This window comes from Dasypus novemcinctus, chromosome 2 (assembly GCF_030445035.2).
Source record: "Dasypus novemcinctus isolate mDasNov1 chromosome 2, mDasNov1.1.hap2, whole genome shotgun sequence".
Lineage (NCBI taxonomy): Eukaryota > Metazoa > Chordata > Mammalia > Cingulata > Dasypodidae > Dasypus > Dasypus novemcinctus.
This window is the reverse complement of record NC_080674.1, coordinates 109,342,871-109,360,392: the sequence shown is the minus strand read 5'-3', so window position 1 is coordinate 109,360,392 and position 17,522 is coordinate 109,342,871. Positions and strand designations below refer to the sequence as shown.

At 32.7% G+C, this 17,522-nt stretch overlaps 1 non-coding gene across 1 annotated transcript; it reads right to left on the bottom strand.

The window, feature by feature from the left end:
- Positions 1–556: 556 nt before the first annotated feature.
- On the bottom strand, positions 557–720 carry LOC111762075 (U1 spliceosomal RNA). Its single transcript, XR_002795285.1, has one exon. It is a non-coding gene; the product is annotated as a U1 spliceosomal RNA (small nuclear RNA).
- Between the last annotated feature and the right edge of the window lie 16,802 nt (positions 721–17,522).

The window sequence follows — 17,522 nt, the reverse complement described above, 5'->3', positions numbered from 1 at the left end:
CCTGTGGACCTTAGAATGGTTGTGTCCACTTCACATCTATATCAAGAGGGGGCTTAGATTCCACATGGATGCTTGATACAATTCTCCTGCCTTCACTTGTGGGCACTCTTGGCTCCCTGGTGTGGCGGTTGACCTTCTTCACCTCCATGTTAGCTGAGTGGGGTAAGTCCGATAAACCAGAGTGTAGGAGTTGCAAATCTGTTGAGGTTCAGGGCCTGGCTATCACATGGTCAGTCCAGAGATTCAGGTCCCCTGGGTATACATTAAATACATAAACCACAGATATAATTAATGATACCATTATAATAATATTCTTGTATCATTTGTAACAAATGTACCACACTGATGCAAGGTGTTAATTATAGGGGTAGTGTACATTGGAACTCTGTATTTTCTGTATGATTTTTCTGTGAACATACAACTTCTCTATTACAAAATTAAAAATAAATTAAAAAGAGCTAAATAAATGAAGAGGTATACCATGCTCATGGATTGGAAGATTCCTTATATTGCAGATGCCAATTCTCCCCAATAAGGTTTTTTTTATTTGTATTTTTAGGGGATAGTGTGAATGAAGTCTCCCACTACCACAAATAATGCAGTCAAGTTTCCCAAACTTGGGGAAATCACAGTAGTAAGCACATCCAGAGTGCAATGGATAAGGCTTATCCTGGGAAAACCACCTTCATGATCATGCTATCTCCTCTGCCAGATGAGTATGGAGGTCTATAGTTTTAATGGAATTCTGATCATAATCTTAGCATTTTTTGTAGACATGTAGTATTCTAAAATTTGTAATGAATGACATAAATTAAAACAATTTGGGGCATGAAGATTGGAGGGAACTGGAAGGAATCACCTTGCCCAATATTAAGCCTTACTGTATTGTTATAGTAATCAAGACAGTGTGGTATGGCGGAAGGATAGATACAAAGATCAATGGAATGAAATAAAGAATCCAGATACAGACACATATAAATATGTCCAACTGATTATTTATAAAGATGCAAAACAATTCCATAGAAGTAAGACAGACTTTTTAACAACCATAGGCAAACAAAAGGAACCTTAACATAAATCTCATATCTTATACATAACAACTTAAAAATGGATGGCATACAACTCTAAAAATTTTAGGGGAATAAAAAACAGCAAACAGAGGAGAATATCTTTGGAAACTAGGACTAAAGTGAAGAGTTTGTAGACTTGATGCAAAGAGAAAAACTGATAGATTAGAATTAATAAACGTTAAAAAAAATTTTTGCTCTTCAGAAATCCCTAATTAAACAGTGAAAGAAAATCTGTAGACTGGGGGAAAATATTTCCAAACCACATTTTGAATAAAGAACTTTTGTCTAGAATATACAATAAATTCTGAAATGAAGCAGGAAAAAGTACAAACAGTTCAATTAGAAAAGGAGCAAAAGACATTAAGAGACATTTCACTGAAGAGGCTATGTAGACAACAAATAAGTGGGAATAGCTATAACAGGGCAAAGAGAGGGATCCTGGAATACTGGAACTGTTCTCTATGGACTGTAGTGGTGGCCACACAAATCTAAATGTGATAATATACATTAGAACTAAATACATGCACACCTGGTGATATCTGAATAAACTTGATGGATTATATCAATGTCAATTTCCTAGTTGTAATACTTTTTTAAAATTTTGCAAGATGTTACCATCAGTGAAAAATCTGCGAAGGATATCTGGGATTTTCGTTATTTCTTACAACTTTAAATGAATCTATGATTATCTCAAAATAAAAAGTTAAAATTAAAAAGCATTTCCTGTAATGAATTCTTATTTATCAAAGGGGTAGAAATTTGCCACTTGAAGAGAGTTGTGATGGAAGGAGGAAAGGAGTTGACATAGTTCTTATGTTATTACCTTTGAAAGATGATATTGGATGAATTGGGTGACAAAGAGGCATTACAGAGAAACACAATCAGAACAGATGGCAAGGGCTAAATTTGTATGAATGGCAGTGTGGAAATATCTTCAGGCTCTTGTCTTTCTTAGAGGCAGCATCTGTGCCTGGTATCTCCTTTGTTGAAAATAAAGAACATTTTTGGAATTTCTACATGTGATTCTAATAGTCAAACAATTGCTTTTTTGGAAAGTAAAGATTTTTCCTGTAGATCTTTTTAAAAAATAATGTATTGAATGTAGGTATTCAAATGCATATTATTTCTATATAAATAACATGAAGAAGTTGTGTTTTGATACATATATTCTATGATGTTTAAGTATTTAAAACCTAATATGCATTCTTTAGGGAAATGTCAATGCAAGAGGTGTTCTATGTGATATGCCTGTCTATTCAGATTAAACTCTAAGCTTAATAGGCCTGCATGTGAAACTGCATTTTTAACCATGTTGTCCCAGAGAACTGGAGAACCTGAAAGTCCCTTCATTTATGTTTTTTAATTTTTTTCGTTAATTTTAACATAACCTGTTGAAACCCATGCAAAATTCAACAATCTTGATAGAAAGGGCTTTTGATTGCAAAAACCAAGCTTTCCACATTTCAAATCATATCTGTAAAGAATGCAGGACATAAACTTTACATCAAAGTTAGTTTGGGAGGAGAATAGCAGCCAGTCTACATTACTGTCTGTAAAGATCCTTTAGCTTAAGGAAAGAAAGAGAGGAGGTGTTTGGTATTGGTGGGGTTCCAAGGTGAGATGATGGGCTGAGGGGATGACTTGAATAGATGAGTAGCAAGAATTCTGATGCTACCCAGGCTTTTCCAGAGCACATTTATCTCCAACATGTTGAATCTGACTCATTGCAGACAACAAATATTCAAGTAAGCACAGAATTATCAGTGATGATAACTAATTTACTCTTCATTCTCTTGCTTAATTGAAGACATCCCTTTGACAGTAACTAGTATACAACCCAGCTAATGCTTATCTGGAGTCATGATTATAGGCAAGCTAAAATTCAGTGATACTCATAATATTGTCATTTTCAATAACCCAGATATTTGGAAATGATAGTGCAGGTGTGGGAAACTTCCAACACCTCTACTTGGGTGGAAGTGAACTGAAGCAATTTGAGATAATCCCCGCGTTCTGAGTCAGAGTGGAATTCAAACTTCTCTTTTAAAAAAGTTGTTCAAAAAATATTAAAAACACAGAGAAAAATAAAAATAATATATGAACACACAAAAACACATACTTATACACAAATATGGATATTATAACATATTAATGTTATATAAGTAAACATATTAATAGCATTATTGAGCTCATCTTCATTTTATTTAATCATAATCATTTTTCTGGGTTTAAAATGCTGTTTCATAATATAATAAACATAAAATGCATAAAAATGCTTCCCTTCCTGTAAATTTATCAGTAAAACTGGCCTTTATCATAATCACAGAATGTTATACATATCTAAACCATATGTAAGGAGTGAGGGAAAAATAAAACAGTCTAAGTGATGTTAATATTCAAAAAACTCCATTAAAGCGTTTTTAAAAGAAAGTGCTTTTTAAAAAGAATATAAAATAAAGCAAAAAAAGTTGGAATTAAAACTAATTTTGAATACATAAATTGATAAATTGTATCACTAAGTCATTTAATAATTGGTTATGAAAATAGCCAATTTACTGAGTTTCAAAAGGCAATCTAAAACTCTAGATCATAAGAACAAGGTGTTGATGGTGGATTTTCAACACCTAATTAAGCCATGTTTAGATATATTTTATATTGGATATGAAGAGAGAAATATTGAATAATTTAAAACTGGTTTAAAATGTATACAAATATGTTTGTTAAATATGTTTAGTATAAAACTTAATTGGAATGTGATGCTTATTTTTCAAACAAAGACAGACAAGTACTGAACAATTTTTATAATGACCTAAGACAAGAAAGAAGGAATATAAAGAAAAATACATTAAACAGAAAATATAATATAGAAATAAGTACAACAATGTTTAAAAAACAAAATTAAACGTGATAAATCATATATTAATAAAATTGTTTAGCAGTGCATACTGAGTAATATTACAACCCTATGCTCCTTACTCAAGACAAAACTAAAATGAAAATGTACAGAAATCTTGAAAATAGATAAATTGGGAAGGTTAAAGGATAATGCTAATCAAAAGAAAAACCATGCTGTAGTATATTTTAAAGCTTAAGCAAAAATGCCAAAATCTCTGATGGGTACGTGATCATTTATTACATTAGTCTTTTTATCTTTCTATAAATTTGTATGCATTTCATTAAAAAAAGTTTTTAAAACCTAAAATTTAAAACTTAAAGTAATTTTTTTTCATTGATTTAAAAAATTTTTCTTTTCAAATGAATATGTTTGAAGTTATAATTTCCTCTTAAATCACTAAACAAGCTGCTGGGGTTTGATGTTTATACTTTTATTATCATTCAGTTCAAAACTTTTCTAGATTCTATTATGGTTACTTTTTTGAGTCATTGGTTATTTAGAAGTATGATTCTTAGTTTCTAAATACTAAGGGATCATCTACTTGTCAAATTGATTGCTAGTATAATTGGTGATCAGAGAATTTACTCTTTTGGATTTCAAATATTTGAAACGTATCGATGCTTGTTTCATAATTCAGAATAAATTCTATTTTGGTAATTATTTCATGTGCACTTGAAAATAAAGTGTAATTTGCAATTGTTGGATGTAGAATTCTATAAATACCAAGAATCAAGCAGGTTAATATTTATCTCAGAAATAAATCTTGATTACTTTTTCTGTTCTATCAGCTACTGAAAGAGGCATATTAAAATTTCCAATTTTGTTTGTGAATTTACCTGTTTCTTCTTCTTTTCATGTATTTTAAAACTATATTAACTACATATATGTTTATGATTGTTATTGATTAATTTACCATTGGAAAGTCTCTCCTTTACCTTTTTATACTATAATTCACATTTTTCAAATGAGAAAACAAAGACTCAGAGCAATTAGAAAATTAGTTCCTGGTTAGTGGCAGATCTGGTATTCAAAAACCCATGCAATTAACTTGTATTTATTTCTGAATCTTTACTATTTAGGTTGTATTTAATCAGTTCCTTCATTAAAAACAGGATATTAATTCTATCACAATTACCATCATTTTTTTTCTTCCTAAGGGAATGCCCTGTTTTATCTGTGGCCAATACCACTTAGGGTCTCTGCTTTCTTATTGCTTTGTTCTACCTTCTTTCTTTCTTTTGATGCTTCTCTTCTCTTGTAAAAAGAAGCCAAGTACAGGAGGTTACTACCTAATATTGCATGAAATAAATGTCAGTTTGTATGACCTATTTTGTAGTTCTTGAAGAAACCAAGAGATTTTCCGCAAACCCATTCTTTGCTTTGAGTGCCATTGAGAGAGTCTGCTTTATTTTTCACTTCTTCAGGATTCTGTGATATGCAAATGCTACTGAGTTTTTCCCAGATGGTTACCTTTGCCTAAAGAAATTTCAGCCTGTCTATGTTGATAACAGCCAGTCATACAGTATTTCCTTGCATGCTCTATCATGAACACCAGTAAGTATACAAGTTGCACCATCATATCTTCCAGTGTAGAAGTTCTCAAATAAAGTGTTGACCAACAGAAATGCATTGATAACAATTTGAGGTATGTTGCAAGTAATTTAAGAATCATAGCAGTTAAAATTCAAAACTTGTGAATTACCTTGCTTATATACAAAATATAGAAGATTTCAGGTTATATGTTTTTTTAAATTGCTGACATCCCTTTTTATGTACTTTGCTGAATGGGGGAGAAAGAGAAATTGGTGGGATTACAATTACAGAAAATCTCTATAAGCCTGTGTATACTCATAAGTGTGAAAAACATCACTCATCTTGAAAGTAGTTGAGATGCTCTACTATGTTGTGACCCTGGTCTATAAGCTCTAAAATGTCTTGTGAATATTTGGTAGTTACTGTTTTCTCATCTTCTCAAAGCTTTATTTTTTTGATTAATGAAGTTGTGGCTTTACAGAACAAATATGTCTAAAAACAGTATTCTCATATACCAACTATTATTACAAATGCACTGGTGTGGTGCATTTGTTAAAAATTGATTAGAACCTATTCTTATAACTGTACTATTAACTATAATCCATGATTTAATTTAGGGTTCACTATTTATGTTGTACAATTCCATAGATTGTATTTGTAAATTTTAGTCTAGTAACATATATGCAACCTTAAATGTCTCCCTTTAACCATATTCAAATAAATAATTTATTGCTGTTAATTATATTCAGGTTTGTGCTACCAACAACACCATCCATAACTCTCTTTTTCATCATCCCAAATAGAAACTGTACATTTTAAGCCTTAGCTCTCTATAGCCAGTCCCCACCCCATCTCCAGATAACCAATATTCTAGATTCCAGCTGTATGAGTTTGCTTATTCTAGTTATTTCATATCCATGAGCTCATACAGTATTTGTTATTTTTTGGTCTGGCTTAATTCACTCAACATGAAATCTTCAAGGTTTTTCTATGTTATTGCAAGTATCAGAACATCATTCCTTTTTTCAGCTGAGTAATATTCCATTGTGTATATACATCACATTGTTTTCTCTATTCATTAGTTGACAGACAGCCTGAATTGCTTCCACCTTTTTGTAAGTGTGAATAATGCTTTTATGAATATTGGTGTACAATTATCTCGTCAAGTCCCTGCTTTCAATTCTTTTGGGTATATAACTAGCAGCAGGATGCCAGTTTATATGGTAATTTTATATTTAGCTTTCTGAGGAACAGCCAGACTGTCTTCCACAAAGGCTGCAACATTTTACATCCCCACAGTAATGAATGTGTTCAACTCCTCTCCAACTCTTATAATTTTAAGCAATGATTTCAATAAGAATGAATTTTGAAATTCACCGAAGTATTTTTCTATATCTATGGAATACCCTGTGTTCTTGCAAACAATATTTATTTCTCACCTAGTCTATCCTAGGCATTGTGTTTAACATTGAGAATCCATATTTCAGATAAGATATATTTGCCTTATTTAAGTATCTTTATGTAAAAAGGAGAACTTTAGTTTCATAGCACTCCTCTTTTTGCTTCAAGGACTACACCTACTGTGAAGATTTCAGAAATGGATGGGAGAAAATCCAGTTGCACCCTTAGTTGCTCTTTTACACAACAATTTTCCCACTCCTCATAGATTATGATTTTACTACCTTCTGGAATTCTTCCCTTTGGCAGTTTGAAATTATTTTATGAATCCCCAGAAGAGAAATCTTACGTTTATTAACTAATTTACTCCTCTGGGTGTAAAACACTGATTGCATTCAGTTCACTTGAGGCAACTTTGATTAGATTACCTGGTAAGATCACTTTAGGACTTTCATTGGACCATGTTGGTGAGGTGTGAATCAGGTTGGATCTTCACACCTTTGCTGGGTTTGACATAAATGAAACACAGAGAGAAATTCACTCAGAGAAATAGGAAAAATGAGCCAGTATATTTGATTCTGTAATGTGAGAGAAAGGATTGATTGAGCACAAAGCCTCAAGAGTCTAGGCTCATAGCAGCTCAAGAGATGGTGAGCCCAGAGGGGAAGGCTGAAACCTCAGCAGAGATTGGTGACCAACTTGCCTCACCACATGCAACACGCCAAGACCAACGGTAGCTGACATTGATGAGAAGAATCTCCCTGACACTTCCTTCAGTTGGACTTTTCATCACCTTGGAACTATAAGCTTTTACCCCAAATAAATCCCCATTATAAAAGCCAACATATTTCTGGTACTTTGCATCAGCAGGCCTTTGGCAAACTAAAACATCCCCTATGATAGGAAAACCTAAAAATCAGTTGAGAAAGATAAATGTTATGAATTCTGTAAACACTTCTAATTTCCATGGATAAAATATTCTTTTGTAGATTTAACATTGCACAATATTAGATGAATATTTATTTAAATAGTTATTTCCATTTTGACTGGTCAGAAGAGCTTTGAATTCACTGGAATAAGTGTCAGGATTATTATTAGTGATATTTTTACAAGAGCATTTTTACTCAATTCCACGTTTTTAATTAAAATCACAGTTAAGTAATATCATAGATCTTAGCTTGCACTTATTTGAGCATAAGCAGTTTTACATTTACCAACTCATTTGATCCCCACATTAACCACATAGCAAGAAGGAAGTAGGTCCTAAGGTGTTTCTTTTCCAACCTTAATGAGGAGAGGAATCACCTTCAGATCTGGTTAAAATGCGGATGCTGATTCAGGAGGTCTGCGGTCAAGCCTGCTCTTCTGCATGTCTAACAAGATATACAGTGATGCTGATGTTGTTCCTTCAGGGACCATGCCTTAAAGAGCAAGGCCCTATAAAACCCTTAAATGCGGAGCTAGGGAATATAAACTGGTCTCAGCTCTCATTATTCAGTTGAAGACCTGAAGCAAATTGGTTTACCTCTGGGGCTGATACTTTCCCTTCATAAAGAAAAAAATATTTGGATTACTATTCTGTGATTCCACATGTTTATATGTTTTTCCTTTTTGTTCATTAAGAAATTAGTAGTTATTGAGATAAAGCGATTACTCAGATTTACACAATTAGTGGCAACTCCTCTTTTCTGATTCTAGGTTTTTTGATGTCAAGTTGAAGCTTCTTTTCACTGTACCATCCTTCATATCAACAACAGAACCTGAACTCATTTATATAGAGCATCATAACGGAAAATAAGAGAAGTCATGCAGAGCTATTTTACAAGATAACTTGAGAAATTTTAGTAAATTGGGCTGTTATTACTTTAATGGATTTTATATTTTTTGTGTTACCAATAGTTTTCTCCCTATTTTATTCATTTCCACTATTCATTACTTCTATTCCACATCTCTTTCTCCTACTTTTAAACAACCCTTGACCAAGTGATAGCAGCACCTTTAAGCAAACCAATTCTTCACAGCAGTTTTGTATCAATGCCAACTGTGATCTCATTTATATTGAATCACTGTAATTCTTAGAACAATTTATGAACTTGTTTTGCAACCCTGATTTAGATTTATTTTTTTCATGGAATAAAAGTACCTGAGGACCATATTCATCTGTATTTTTCTACTTTTCATTTTGTAACTGAAGTTGGGCTTGTAAATATAAACTTACTGGCATACCTTCATTGACTTGTGCAAGCATCCTTCTAATGCAAATGTGAATAAACACCTGGATAGGCTTATTTGCAGGTGTACCGCACATATCACTAGAAGTGTTGCACTTATTGCCTTGCTCAGACTACAAGACTATGTTTGGGCATGGATGACAGGTGCACATGGGCATAGGACCAAATCTACCCCAAAACACAAGTGACCAGTGTGCGTCTACATATTTAGGCCAACTGGATGCTTTTTATTGACTGCAGATGGTTACTGACTATGCAATAAAAAGTTTCCAATTGACTGATCATATTTTTAAATACCCCTAAAGTTTTTTCTGATGGCTGGGAACCCTAGGTTCTACTCAGAAGTACCAGGGTAAATTTGAGGCCACATAATAGCCTTACAGCCCAGCTGTGCCATTGAAGCCAGTGGAGAGCTGAAGGCTCATTTCCAGAGTAGGCTGGTTTTGATATTTTAAGAACAGAAAGAAATAAGCCAATTTCAAAACAGCTTTTCTTTCCCTGAGGTCTTCCTAGATTGGTAGTATGTGTTTCCTTGGGCCCAGTTAAAATCAATGAAGGGCACCCAGTGTCAAAATATATATGTAAATTATTTCATCGTGGGCATTTATTAATGTAGCCCTGACTGAGAAGGTACCTCATCAAGTGCAGCAAATGTGTTTTAGGTGTCAACTACATCTATTATTCCTCGCATGCACCCACATACACACACACATGCACACATAAATATACATATATAGGTCTTACTCCCGAGGGTCCAGGAATTGTGGTGAGAACCCATATGAAGAAGTAGAGACGAAAGAAGAATGCCATTGAACTGCGAGAAATATGTGCAAATTTCACATGAAAGTCTGATAATGAGTAGGGAAGACTCCTCCTAATATGAGTATGGGAAGACGAGTAGACGAAAAACAATTGGGCCTTTGTCTCTGGTAAACTCTTGGGAACAAATTTGAACCATTCTGGAACAAGTTAGTAGTGTAGAACAAGCAGTGCATTGGGGTTAGGTGATCTGGTTTCCAGGTCAATTATGCTAATACATGATCTAGTAAGACTCTGCCTAGTTTACCCCTCTCTGTTAAGGTAGCAAAGTTTTCCTGTTTAAAATAAATAAGTTGGATTCAATGACCTCTTAACTACCTTCTAAATCCTAAAATTCCAACACCATTCTAAAAGAACCTGGAGGAATTGTAACCATAACTACCTCCATGATCCCCACAATTTATTTTTTGTATCTTTGCAGTATTTATCACTACCTGACAGTCAGGTATGTAGGTATGTATGTATGTATTTGTGTATATATTTCTCATATGCTAGAATGTAAGCACCATGAGAACAGGGATTTATTCACTGTTATATCATCAAATATTATAGTAATGTCTGGCAAATAGTACATATTCAATAAGTATTAGTTTAATAAAAGACAGGCTGAATCAATAAATAGCTTTTGATGAAATAAAATATTATATTAAAAAAACTAAGAGTATCATGCTGTTTCATAATGAAATCATCTTAAATTTACAAAATCTGCTATAAAGTAATTTGAAATGTATTTTATAAAAAATAAATACTTTAGATTCCAAAATGTCAAGTAATAATACACAATACATCAGACGCTGCACTACATTTCTTTCAATGACAGAACTTTTATCTTCCAGGTATTCTGACAAGTAAGTTGATAGGAATCAAACTGATAAATTACACTTAAAACAAAACAAAACGTGTTTTCAAAACAGTACAATGGGATAGAAATTTTCCCTCTACTTTCTAAAAGTTGTCTATATGGTTAAAGCAATAAATATTTTAAAAATAATAGAAGATAAAATTTCTAGTCGAATTGTCAAAAAAAATTAAAAACCTAGAAATACTCCAAGACATCAAACAATTGATATATATATATATATATATATATGAATATATTTCAGTTTGAAGGGAAAAAGTGTTGTAGTCCAATGTCTTTTTAACAGAAAATATATTCTATGTTATTGAGTAGTGTTTGGGAATCATTACAGACTTAAGGGAATTAATCTATATCAGTAGAGTAAATGACAAATTTATTTTAAAAATAAAAACATAATATAAAAAGATTAATGTTAAACATTAAATGTAATTGACTGCTTTTAAAATTTTAATATAAAACAAATTTTAAAATGTAAATTAAAATATGCTCTCCAAAATAGCTTTTTAAAAAGAAATTAATGTATGTTCATTTTTAAATTATGTAAGAAATAAAAATTTAAACAAAAATCAATAGTCAATGAATATTAAACAACAATTTTTGCTAAGTCCCTTTTAGTACATGACATCATAAATCTTTTGACAATATTTGAGTGAGTATTTCATAGTGGGTTTAATTTTTTTACCACCCATAATAGTATTAGCTAAGCTAGAGAAATTCTTCATAACTTGTTTAATCAGGTATTAAATAAATTCATGTGCTAAATCCCTAACCATAAGCAAGCATATAAATATAGTAACAATATTAATGGCTTCAAACATATAACTTTATAAATCATAAAATCTTTCAGATACTATAGAACATAATAATGAGAAAAATTAAGAACAATTAAACATATGGTATGCCTGAATCAAAACAGAATTGTTAAATGTCCAGAAGCACAATTATAAAAAGGAACACCTTTACTTAATGAAATTAGTATCTCAACGACTATAATGGAAGGCATAGGTAAACAAGTAATTTTCTGGCATCTACTTCTAAAAAGTTAAAATATGAAATGATATATGTAATATATAAAATAATTTAATTGTAATTTTTATTAAATATACCAATTATCTCATGTAGTATACTCACTGAATTTCTAAATATTGGGTATACAAATATATAAATTGATTTATATTTAACTTAATGTGGCAGACAGACTCTAATAATCCCCACTGATATCTCCTCCTGGCATTCATACCTGTGTGTAATCTTTTCCCCATGAGTGTGGATAGGGCATGTAACTTGCCTATAACCAAAAGTATTTGGCACAGATAATAGGATGTCGCTTCTTTTTTTTTCTTTTAATTAATTTATTGAAGTATAGCACTCATACATAAAGATACATGAACAATAAGTGTATAATAATAGTTGTGAACTTACAAAACAAACATATATAACACCATAAAGGACTCTCATAACTCACCCTACCACCAATAACTTGCATTGTTGTTAAACATTTTTCACTAATGATTAAAGAGCATTGTCAAAATAATATTACTAACCAAAGTATTTTTCTCCCAACCAACCCTATTATTATCTTTATATCATGTATATATGAACATATATACATAAGCAAGTGTATTGTAAAAGTTGTGAACTTACAAAGCAAACATGCATAACATCATACAGGGGTCCCATACATCAACCCTCCACCAACACCTTGCATTGTCATGAGTCGTTTGCTACAAATTATGAAATAATATTGTCAAAATCTTACTACTAATCATAGTCCTTATCTTACATTTGGTGCGTTTTCTCCCCAACCCACCCTATTATTATTTTTTAAATATATTTTTTATAACAGAAGTTGTACACTTATAAAACCATCATGCAAGGTGTTGGGAATGTGGGGAAACGTGGGAAAAATATAGCTGGAGTGAACTTGGATTGTGGTTAGCAGTAATAATATACTATTCTTGCATCAATGCAAAAGATGTACTGTGGTGATAAAGAGGCATATGGATAACGTGAGCCAAATGTACACTATGGTTATGGTAGCAATCAGATAATATTATGTTATCTGTAGCAAATGTTCCAGCACAGTGTGGTGTGTTGACAAAGAGATGTTGTTTGGGAATTCTGCACATGTGCATGCTTGTTTTATAAGGGTGGCACTTCTGTGATTACATCACATAAACAAGCCACCACTGCAGCACAAGGCAAGGAACTGAGGACTACCTCTAGTCAACAGTTAGGAAGGAAGTGATTGCTGGATAATATAGTAAGGATGTTTAATTCTTTAAGAAAGTGTCGAACTTTTTATGTAAGACTATAAATTTTTCTTACTGGCAGACATTCTCTCACTGGTTCTGATGAAGCAAACCATCACAGTGGGTAGGCTCAAGCAGCAAAAGACACTGGGCTGCCTCTAGCCAACAGCCAGGACAGAGTATATCCTTTTTGCATTCTCACCAGCAATGTATGAGGTGTGGGAATTCCAGTCACTCCATATATTCAACAACATATGTATTGTCCATATTTTAATCCATTGTAAAAGGTGTGTAGCAGTATTAGATAGTGTTTTCATTTGCATTTCCGTAGTGAATAGTATCATTTTTTCATGTACCTATTTGCCATTCACTAAAATATTTATCTAAATCTTTGCCCATTTTAATTGAGTTTTTATTGCTGAGTTGTGAGCACAGTTATACCTTCCATATCTCTGGGGTTAGGGGTGCAGGGACCCACAATCTAGAAAATCTTCATAAAGTTTTTTGGTCCTTCCTTAGTACCAGAGAAGAAGGCTGAATATTTTCATTGTGTTTTATGGGGTGTTTACAGTACCCTCTTTTAAAATTTGATCATAGACTAGGTCAATATTTAGTAAAAATACTTCATGGTGTTCAGGGTGGCTAGAGACATTGTGCAGAAGCAGTATCACCTTAAAGGGTAATCGTTTGCTAGCAAGGTATTTTCTAACCGCTGGCACAAGATACTGATGGAAATACTCAAGGAAAAGTGCTTTGGTCCCCCATGATTTCTTATTAAATATCCAGAAGACAGGCACCTGTTACTTGTCCTATCAGTTCAAAGCCAGATGGTTAGCAGCTTTATATATCAGGGCTATCTTTATTATGAACCCTATGACATTGGCACAAGAGTACAGTGTTACCATATCCCTTGTGGTTTTAAAACCTGGGGTTCGCTTCTTTTCTTGGCTGATGTATGCCCTCTGAAGCATTTTTCTTTCCAATATAGGGAATTTTTGTCAGCATTGAATATCTGTTCCAGTTTGTAGCCTTTCTCTTCAGTTTCTTCAGGGTTTCAGGAAATTCCCTAGCTACTTCATGATCGGCAATGTAAAAGTAATGCTGCCTCTCCCGTTACTTTTACATGGTGTAGATTAATCTTTTATTTATTTATTTTTTTTAAATTTTCAAACTAGGTTTTTTTGGCCTGAAGATAAGTAGGGGTAGATGCTTCACTTTCATCTTCCTTTAGGGAATCATATAAGGACTTAGCCTTTTCTCATATGATACCATAGTTTACCAGAATGCTTTTTTTGGTTAACAATTCTGCACCAAAAAGAATGCTGCATTTTTAAACACTAGAGAGACGTGAATCTCATGGTTGATGTAAATGCTCTGCAGTCGCTGGTGTAGCTGCACTAATGGTTTTGCCAATTTCCTTCTTTTTTTTCTTGATATGCCTTATGGTCGATTCATTAACACTGTAATGGCAGTCAACCACAACAGTCGTTTCGCCTGAAGGAAGCATATCTAACAATTCTACTTTTTCCTTCAAGTACATCACTTTCCTCCGTTTCTTGGGAGCACTTTCCAAATCACTAGGAACACTATGCTTGTGACCCAGGATTTTAATAGAGTTTATGGCATTTGAAAGACACAAGATATGAGAAACTCCAGATAGTAAGATCACTGCGAGATCACCAGATGTCACATGGAAGACTGCTGCAACCCAAACCAGGACATAGAACCGCAGTTCTTTTACTACAAATTTAACTTTAAGGAAAGTAATTGTGTAATTCATTTATGTTATTAAACAGTAAAATCACACTGTAAGTGTGGCAGTTTGTTATTGTTTATGAATTCCAAATATAGATACTGGATAGTGTTTGTAAATTGGCCTGTACCTCTAGGAATATTAGATTGTATTAAATTCAGAGGTTTTACTTTTACTTGATTAAATTATGACTAGGGCTTTGATTCAGCAACTTCAGTAGGACAGAGTAAATGACAAGTGAGAGGAGAGAGATTTAGTTTTGATGCTGGAGTCCTGGGAAGTAAATATACAAAGAAGGAGAAGGCAGAAACAGATACACAGGAAGAGAGTGCTCCATAGCCACAGCCCTGGGAAGAGAGATGGGCCTGATAGTCTACAGCTGATCTTGTGAAGAGACCTGAGCAACTGGGCCCAGAAAGCAAAGAGTCGTGAGAGAAGAGCCTTATGTAGCCTACAGCCTACAGCTGATTGGAAGAAGCTGGGACCACGGAGCCTTAAGAGGAAGAAGGAAAGCTGAACCCTCACAGACATTGCCTGCCGTCTTGCGTCAACTCAGGGCAACAGGCTTTGAGTGAGGAAGTACCTCTTATGATACCTTGAGTTGGACTCTTCAGGGCCTAGTGACTGCAAGCTTCTACTCCAAAAAAATATCCTTCATAAAAGCCAACAGAGTTCTGGTACTTTGTGTCAGCACCCCTCTGGCTGACTAATAAAATAAGGTAATATTATATATAATAGTACATACATTTTATGCATTTATGAGTTACTCAGCTTTTAAAGATATTGTTACATTTCTAACCTTTGTGTTTTGTCTGCTGGCTTTCATGTTCTTTTCACAAATTTTAACTTTTTACTTATTTTAACTTTAAAAAGGAAAGAATATCTATTTATGGTATTAAAAGATAAAATATGTTGGTATTATACAATGCTATACATATATTTTATGCATTTCTGAGTTTCTAAAATTTATCTGTGCCATCTGCTGCCCTTCATGTGACATCTACAATTCCTACAAAACACACAAAAAATTCCCATTTAATTTCTTATGCCAACTTTTGATATATCGAAACATGATGGGGAATGTCGTGATAAGAAAGGGATAACTGTATTCTGCATAAAAGTACTGTACCACCAATGATACATACAATTATTTTCTTACAGCAGGGCTGTCTATTCATAAGCTTTTCAATGTCTGTCGAAGAGCAGACATTTGTTAATTTTGATGAAGTCCAATTTATAACTTTGTTCTTTTGAAAATCAGCTTTGGTGTCATATTTAAGAATTTTTGCCTAACTTGAGATTATAAAGATTGTCTCTGATATTTTCTGTTAGAAATTTATAGTTTTAAGGTTTTAGAAATATAATCGGTTTCGACCTAATATTTGTATATATGGTACACAGCATGGTTAAAAGTCCTTTTTTTTTTTTTTTTTTTTTTTTGCTTATCGAGCTCCTTTTTCCCAGAATTATTTGTAGAAAAGACTCTAAGACTTTCCTTCCTCCCTTCTCTGTTAAACTGCCTTGGCACTTTTGTCGATAAACAATTAACCATATATGTGTGGTTCTATTTCCAGATTCTCTGTTCTGTTCATCAATTATTATGCTTTTACTAATGCTAAAACTACACTGTATTGATTGTTTAGTTTATATTAAGCTCTGAAGACAAATAGTATGCACCCTTTAAATTTTTTTTTCCCCAAAATTATTTAGGCCATTCTGCTTACTATTCTATATACAATTTATAATCAACTTGTAAATTATGATAAAGCAGTTTGCTATACCTTTGATTCAAATGGGATTGCATCTATAGATCAATTTGGGGAGAAAACCATCTTGATAATATTGAGTCTTTAGATCCATAAATATGTCAAAATTCTTCATTCATTTGGGTATACATCTGCACTTATTTACATAAATCTTTTTATTAGGTTATGCATATATTTGTGCTTATTTAGATATACTCTACATTTCTGTCCCGTATAGAATGTTTAATTCTTCTTGAATGAGCTGTGGTAATTTGCCTCTTTCAAGAAATTTCCTCATTTTTATCTATGCTATCAAATTTATTGGCAGACATTTAGATAATATACCCTTATCATTCTTTCAATGTCTGGAGTATCATTTGGGAGGTTCAGACTTTCATTTGTGACATTAATTTGTGTCTTTTTTCCAGTTTTTTTTTCTTATCAGTATCGCAAGTTATCAAAATTTTTGATCATTTCAAATAACTAATTTTTTCTTTCTCTGATCCCCACTATTGTTTTATATTTAATTTTATTAATTTCTGGTTTTTAAATTTCCTGTCTTCTATTTAGTTTGCTTTAATTTCTTCTTCTATTATTAGTTTCTTAATATGGATTTTAAAGTTTTCTTGTTTTCTAGTATAAGCATTTAATTCTATAAATTTTCACTCTAAGGTCTACTTTAGGTGAATCCACAAATTTTAGTATGTTGTATTTGCATTTTTATTTAGTTTAAAATATTTCCTAAATTCTCATGTGATTTATTCATTGGCACATGGTTCATTTAGAAGTTTTGTTTAATTCTCAAACATTTGGGAATATTCCAGATATCCTTCTGCTATTAATTTCTGATTTAATTAAACTGTGGTCAGATGACATACATTCAATGATTTCTATTCTATTAAATTTGCTGTGACTTTTTTATAGCCCCAAATATGATTTATTTTGGTAAGTGATTTATGTACACTT